The 8,510-nt window shown below is 34.4% G+C and overlaps 1 pseudogene; it reads left to right on the forward strand.

The window, feature by feature from the left end:
• The first annotated feature begins 6,064 nt into the window (after positions 1–6,064).
• LOC141511090 (B-cell receptor-associated protein 31 pseudogene) lies at positions 6,065–6,789 on the forward strand (annotated as a pseudogene).
• Positions 6,790–8,510: the final 1,721 nt, after the last annotated feature.

The raw sequence follows: 8,510 nt of genomic DNA on the forward strand, positions 1-8,510 counted from the left end.
TTTTTCCCAAACCATAATTTTTCATTAATTTATTTCTTTTGTTGAGGGGGAAGGGATTTATCTTGTTAGAGCAAAGAAAACAAAGCTATTGTTTTAGAACAAAGTACAATAGCATAATAAGGAATTTGTTAATCATCCATTTAGGGGGAAAATGTATGTTTATAAAATCTTAATATAAATAAAACTTCATATATTACAAAATTATGGCTAGCATCAGCTCATTTTATGTTTGGACAACTGTCAAGTTGTAGGAAAAGAGTATAGAACATCACTCAGAGCCCTAAGAAGGTTATTTGATCCCTCTGATCCTTTACCTAAAACTGGAAGCAAGGATAGCACCTATCTCACAGGAAGATATTTTTTTTTTGGTTTGGTTTTGGTTTTTTTTGCAAGGCAATGGGGTTAAGTGGCTTGCCCAAGACCACACAGCTAGGTATTTATTAAGTGTCTGAGGTCATATTTGAACTCAGGTACTCCTGACTCCAGGGCCAGTGCTCTCTCCACTGCTACCTAGCCACCCCCACAGGAAGAGTTTTAAGAACAAATGAACTTCTTTATGTAAAACATTTTGACATAAAATGTATATCTATCTATCTATCTATCATCGATCTATCTATATGTGTGTATGTTTCTGTGATTTATAATATGTAACACACACACACATATATATATATATATGATAAAATATTGCTGCCGTTAAAAAGTTCATAGTTGGATCTTGGGATCAAGGTAGCAGTCCTCTTCAAGACAACTACCACCTCTACCAACCTCTGCCTTTCCATGGCTCCTGATTCTCTTAGTTGAATGTACTGTGGGGCACAAAGTATTTACTTTTAAAACATTAAAGTGTTCAAAGTAAACCTGAGTCATCTGGCTACCCCATCTAAGAATAATGGAACAGATCCTCAGTTCTATTTTATTAGCTTTGGGAACTGGCTATGATTAAGAGAGATGACCAGGATCATTCATATTGTGCCACTAAAGGTGAAATTCTTGGATCAACATGAGAAGGACCAGAGGCAAAGCATTTGCCAATAATATTTCATTACTATAGATATAGATGGCAAAGTAGAGTCTCTTAGAGTTCTGAAACATTCCAAACACATAGAACTAGAATTTTTCAATTGTCACAAGTTTTCCCTCTAGCTGCCATGGTGCCCTGTTGACCTCTAGACACTGCAGCAGAGTTTTGAGGATAGTAAATAAGTATTAAGAAGATGTTTTAACCATTAATTCCATCATTTAGATCAACTATTTTGAGCATGCAAAGTAAGATTGCCATACATCAGGAATTCAATTTTCCATAAACTTAAATAATTTAAAGAAACATTAAAGAATGATTCAGAAAAAAATGTTTATCTCTTTTAAAAATGTGATTTAATAGGTAGGTGTATATATATATATATATATATCCTGCCTTTTTCAAAGACTTCCCCTTAAAGTTTATACCTTGTTAGGAAAAGTTACTACAGATTATTCTGGAATGGAAATGTTTAAGTGTTTAGTTTCAAATATAGCAGCAAACTGCAAATATAGGCATAATTAAATACTAAGAAGTAATTTTTGAAGTTTAATTATTTCAATAAACATCTAAGTAAACTATCATATAAAAAGCCAAGATTAAAGATTACCTTCCCAAAGATGGGAGAAATTTGGCTGAATTGTTTTACTTTACCCTGAAATAGATTAAAGTAAAACCTTCTCAGAGTCTACAACTTGCCATATGATAGCAATAAAAGAATTAAATCCTTTTCCTTAGTAAAATTGTTTCAAAATACTATGTGAAGGAAAATCCTATTTATTTCCAAGTCATTTAGGTTGATAAGGAAAGGATTTTTCTAAGCCAAACCAGGACCCTTCATAGAATGCTTTGGAGTTAAAACTCTAAATCTGGTCTCCTAAGATTTTAATGAATCTAACTTGTGGAATTTAGTTTTTATATGCTATCTTAGAACGACAGTAATAGGTTGAAATATGTTTAATATTTAGTACCCTAATGGGTACATGGTAAAATATATGCTCATAATAGATCTCAATAAAAACAGAAACTTCATGAAAGCTATATTCCATACACTTGAAGTTCCTCTGCAGCAGGCACAGGCATTGTTTTCAAATCAGAAGTAACATTTAATACTCCTGCATAGAAAAATACCCACCTAACTAAAAATTCTGTGGTATTTCAAATCACAAAATAACACATTTGATGATTATCAATACCTGGCCTCTAGCAAGTAGTCTTAAATGCTTGTTGACACATCTGAAATAAGTTTTCCTTTAAAAATGCATAATGAAAAATTATGAAATCTGTCTCCTTTATATATGTTATGGTGGTAACACTGGTCTTAGATTAGACATATTTTCTATATTTCATCAATTTTTAGAAATATCAATGTTCCTTAATAACCTTATAATATCTCAGTGGATAAAATATATAAGAAATATTGATTTTGTAGAGCCTATATTAGATTGTTTTCTGATGGGGGAGAGGGAGAGGAGGGAGGGAAAGAGAAAAATGTAAAACTCAAAACCCTGAAAAAAAAAGATTGGGAAAAAACTACCATTGCAAATAGTTGGAAAAATAAATAAATGTTTGCTAGAAAAATAAAATTAAATAAACTGTAAAGCTGACCATATCACTATTCTACTTATTCAATGAACTTTTGTTGCTAACATATATATGTATGTATGTGTGTGTGTAGTGTTGCATGTATGTATATGAAAAATAGGTATATATATATACATATATATATGTATATATATATATATATATATATATATATATATAGAGAGAGAGAGAGAGAGAGAGAGAGAGAGAGAGAGAGAGAGAATTTTTTTTTCCTTAGTTGTATCTTTACTGTGGAACACTTACTTACAAATGTAGTGAGCTAATTTCAATTCAGCCTGATTACTTACTGGGATTTTGATCAGTCAATTTATCCTTATTCTTTATTAACTGTACTACAGCAGGACTAAATACATCATTACATGTTCTCAACTTAGAGTGGCTAGGAAAAAAGGCATATTTTAATACATTCTAGTACCAAGCAATCAATTGAAGTCATTATCATCAACATCAGTTAACAGAGGTAGTTCAATGGTTGGTCTTATAGTCAAGGAGACCTAGTTTTAAGTACCACAACTTGTCCTTTATACATTTTTGCTGTGACTGTGAACAAGTCATTTTAATTCTTAGTACTTCTTAGTAATTAGTAGTAGTAGTCGTAGTGGTAGTAGTAGTAGTAGTATAATATCCACCATTTATATAGTGCTACAAGATTTTCAAAGCATTTTATACTTCTCATCTCAAATGATCCCTGTAATGATTTTGTATGGTAGTATCCATTTTAATTTACTAGCATGTATCCTTACCTAGTAAAGTATGTTATCTGTATTTCGTGGAGAAGTAGATTTGTCATAGTTCTACAGAAGTAAACTTCTCTCAGTACATTTCATTTTCTCTGTCATTTTTTCATAGCATTTTATCATGATCAATTCACACTTGTGCCCTCTGTATAACTGTCCTAACAGCCCTAATGATGAGAAAGTTCTTAGGAGTTATATTAAATCTTTCTATGTAGTACTATACACACTTTAATCTTATTGAATCCATTAATGATTTCTATTTTTTCCCCTTTTTATACTTCTTTTGAATCCTGTCTTTGGAAGAACATTTTTTATTCAGGGCCATGTCTTTATCAGACAGATTGAAATTCATCAATTTCACTAAATTTCCATTGTTACCCTGAAGTTTATACTCAATTTTGAAGGGTAAATGATTCATAGTTTATAAATGTCAAAGATAATGTATTTGTATAGAGGAAACCTCTCATGAAGATAGTATAAATTCAAAGAAAAATGGAAAACATGCTTTTTATTTTTTTCATAAAGTTTAGTCCTTAATTCCTACAATCGAGATTATGGTTCTTTCATTTATCTAAAACATATCTCCCCAAGTTACCAAGGACTCTTTACTATTAAATCAGTTGACTTTTTTTCAGTACTCAATCAACTTCCTTCTAGCTTCATATAGAATGGAGTAGTTTTGTTTTTTTTTTTTTTTTTTGACAAAATCACACCATTCTTCCTTTTTGAATATATTTTAGACTGTGACACTGCTGCTGTTTTCCTTTCCCTTTGACTGTTTCTTTCCTCTTTCCATTGCTTGTTCTCCATCTGCTCAATATAGTTATTCCCTGGGCTCTTGCTCTATACCATCTTCTATTCTATCACTTCATTCTCTTTCTTGTCATTTTATAAACTCCCAGGTGTTCAATTATTTCTTCAGTATAAATGATTCCCATTTTTATTGATGAATACTTAATCTCTTCTGATGTATACTAACTTTCTTTGCCTATTGTTCCAAATTTCTGATATTTCTGTCTCTTTTTCTCCTTTTCAGACCCACATTGCCTCATAGAATGACTACTGAAAATAGTTCCAAGCTGAAAAAAAATGATTATTTATTAAGCGATTTCTTTGTGCTTCCTATTAGGGACACAAATATAAAGAATTTAAAATTCTCTACTCCTAAGGACCTTACAGTAAAGAAGTACATATACCAAGTGTCCCCAAAGTCTTATTCATTATAAGTTATTCAAGTTAAAAATCCAATAAGATTTTAGGACATGCTGCATGAGCATAATTGCGGTCATTTCTGGAAACATAAAATCATTCTTACTGACATAAACCAATCAAATGTATATAACTCATCATAAGAGAATTTTTGAATTGATGAGGCAAGGAGACCTTAATGAAGCATCAATGAACACTTAAAAGGGAATACACACTCAACATTGCCATGTATGCTTCGAATTGCTTCCCATGAGGTGTGGGCAAAGGACAGCTTTTCTTATAAGCTAGCCTAATCACCACACACTTATGAAAACTTGTCAGATAAAACAAATATCTTGTCTAGTTTCCTATACTTATTTTTCCTGATCACATGTGAAAACGTTGTTGGTGTTGTTCAGTCCTGCCTGAATTTCTGTGACTCACATTGGGATTTTCATGACAACCATGAAGTAGTTTTGCCCCATCCCAAGCCCATTTTACAGATGAGAAAACTGAGGGAAACAGGGTTAAGAGACTTTTCCCTAGTTTTTTTTTTTTTTTATCAGTTGTCTCCATATTTTTGATATTTCTGTTCCTCAGTGTCTGAGACTGGGTTAGAATGCATGAAAATGAGATTTTCTAAATCAAAACTCAATGTTCTATATTCACTGTATCACCTAGTACTCTCAGTGAAAAAGTAATGATCCTGAAATGGAAATAACTTGATTTAGATATAGACTTATAAGGTTTTTCAGACCAGAGATTCCATTCCTTTAGGTTGCATTCTCTTGCAGCTAAGGGGAATAGTCATAAGAAACGTTTTTCAGAGGTATTGGAGTACCAATAAAAGGATTGATCCAAGCATGGTTCATTTTAAAGACAATAAGAGCTGTTTAAACATAGAACCAGAATGAACTTTGTCTCAGTCCTGAGAATTTTTGCTTCCCTTGAGTCCTGCATTTGAAAGTTGAATTTTCTATTCATTTCTGTTCTTTTCATCAGAAATGCTTGAAAATATTCTATTTAATTAATTATTCATTTCCCCTTGAGTTTTACTTATTAGGTTATTCATGGTTATAATCTGAGGTCTTTTGTTTTCTAGAATATAGTATTCCAAGCCTTCTGTTTACTTTAACATTTTCACTATTAAATCTTGTGTGATCCTGACTGTGGTTTCACAACATTCAAACTATTTCTTTGGGGCTGTTCAAAGTATTTTCTTTTTTTTTTGATTTGGGAGCCCTGGAATTTGGTTATCATAATTTAAAAGTTTTCATTTGGGGATTTCTTTCAGGTGTTAATTCTTTTCATTTCTACTTACCCTCAGGTTCTAGGATTCTGGGATAGTTTTCTTGATAATTTCTTGAAATATAATGTCTAGCACTTCCTATTTCCACCTTGTGGATGCCAGGCTGAAGGGAAGGATTTGGGAGGGAGACTATGGAGTCTGAGCTGACCACTCTTGTGGCTACAGCATAGAGATGTGCAGGTCAAACCTACCTAGTGACTAACAATGAGTCTTCAGTGGACCGCCGTTGCTACCTTCCTCTATATGGAGAAGTCTTTGCTGTGCTGCTGCTCTGCATTCCTTTCATTTCTCCCCAAAGATGGTAGATCTTTAAATCCCTCCTGGTACAGCTGGTGGTGAGCTATGGCAACACCTTCTCTGTAGTTCTCATTGTTATCTTGGTGCTGCTTCTCATTGATGCTGTGCAGGAGATGGGGAAGTACGATGACATGACAGAGAAGGTGAACCTGCAGAATAACCCAGGGGCCATGGAACACTTCCACATGAAGTTGTTCCGTGCCCAGAGAAACCTCTACATCGCTGGCTTCTCTCTGCTGCTGTCTTTCCTACTCAGACGCTTGGTGACCCTTATCTCCCAGTAGGCCACATTGTTGGCCTCCAACGAAGCCTTCAAAAAACAGGCTGAGGGTGCCAGTGAAGCCAAGAAATATATAGAAGAAAATGACAAGCTGAAGAAGGAAACTGGCTCCAGTGCTGATAAATCGGGCCTGAATGAGCTGCTAATGGAGAACAAAAACCTGAAGACTGAGTGCAAGCAACTGAAAGAGGGGCTAGCCATCAACAAGCGAGACCTGGAAAGAGCAGAAAATGAAATTCTGGCCATGCACAAGCAGTCAGAAGGGCTGACCAAAGAATATGACCGCCTGCTAGAGGAGCACACACGTCTCCAGGCTGCAGTGGAAGGTCCTACAAACAAGAAAGAGGAGTGAGAGCTTGGCTCCTTTCTTCTTTTCATCTTCTTCCTCCTTCCATCAAGTAACTTCCACTCCTTCTTATCACAAGCAGCTGCTTCTTTCTAGATCGCATTGGAAAGGGGGGATGCAGAGAACTGTCCCATCCAATCCTCACTAGGTACTAGGTTACTAGGAACCATGTACCCCAAGGCTCCCACTGCTTTGAGCTTTTGCTTGGCTTGTAATTGAATTTTCCTGATTTTCACCACTGAACTGTATCCCCCCTACCTGCCAGCCCTGGCCCTAAGACTGTCTTACCCAGCCATTTGGGATGGGGGGGGAGGGCAGAAGAGCACCCTTTAAGGGATTCTTTTAGTCCCATTCACCCCCACCCCTTCATCTCTTCTAATGAATAGGAAGGGTTTGGCTGTCTTGAGATGGGTTCATGCTTTGGGGTGGTGTCTGTTTTACTGTAAAGAGCCTTTTTTCTTGGGATGTGTTCTCTTCTGAGCTTGGTTCCCCGTGTCTCTTGGAGAAATAAAGTTTGTTAATCAAAGTAAAAAAAAATATAATGCCTAGTTTCTTTCTTTGATCATGGTTCTTAATGATTATTAATTTATCACTCCTTGATCTCTTTCAAAATCAATTATTTTTCCAAATGAGATAGCTCACATTTTCGTCCATTTTTATCATTCTTTTGACTTTATTATGCATTTTGATGTCTTATGGACATTAGCTACCATTTGCCTAATTCTAATTTTTAAGGAATTATTAGCTTCATTCATCTTTTGTATCTTTTTTTCCTTCCAATTTGGTTAATTCTGCTTTTGTTTTGGAAAGGCAATGGAATTAAGTGACTTACCCAAGGTCAGAGCTAGGTAAGTATTAGGTGTCTGAGGCAAAATTTGAACCCAGGTCCTCCTGACTTGTGGGCTGGTGCTCTTATCCATTGCACTACCTAGCTGCCCTTAATTCTGGTTTTAAGGGAATTATTTTTATCAATGAATCTTTGTACCTCTTAACATACTGCTATTTTTGTTATTTGAAGTAAAGTTTTACTAAGCATTTTGTGCCTATTTTAATAAGCTAATTTTTTCAAAATTTTCTTCCTTTGCTTTCATTTCTTTAACCAACATTTTCCTGATCCTTCTTATTATATTTGAAAACTTATAGAGAGAAAAATAGATAGATAGATAGATAGATAGATAGATAGATAGATAGATAGATAGATAGATAGATAGATAGATAGATAGAAGGTAGTTTTTTGTTTCCCCAGAAATTCTTGTTGGATTTGGATCCTTTGAAACTTGTTTACTTTGAAACTTTGCTTGTAGCTGTTTTGATTTGCCTGTTTCTGAGTTTGTGCCTTGATAGTCCCTATTGCCATAGAAGCTTTTCATGATTGTCTTTGCTTTTTGTTTTGTTCATTTTTCCACATATTTCTTGATTTTTAACTTCATGTAATGTTGATCACTGTTTACATCATGGGGTAGGAATCACTGTTGGCAGAAGGTTCTTTTTGCATTATTGTTTTCAGTACTAGTTCTGAAATTGGGGGAGTTTTCAATAACTTCAAGACTTATGATCTGTGGAGAGAAATAGTCATAACTCTCCTGATCTTTATTCAAGACCATACCCTATATATGACTTTAATAACCTTAGAATTGCAAATAATACCATTCCCCTAAAATCATTATCCCTTAAGATTCAAATTGTTCCTCAGGCTTTCTGATCACTTTTCACCAAAAGTGATACTC

Source organism: Macrotis lagotis, chromosome 2 (genome assembly GCF_037893015.1).
Source record: "Macrotis lagotis isolate mMagLag1 chromosome 2, bilby.v1.9.chrom.fasta, whole genome shotgun sequence".
NCBI classification, from domain to species: domain Eukaryota; kingdom Metazoa; phylum Chordata; class Mammalia; order Peramelemorphia; family Peramelidae; genus Macrotis; species Macrotis lagotis.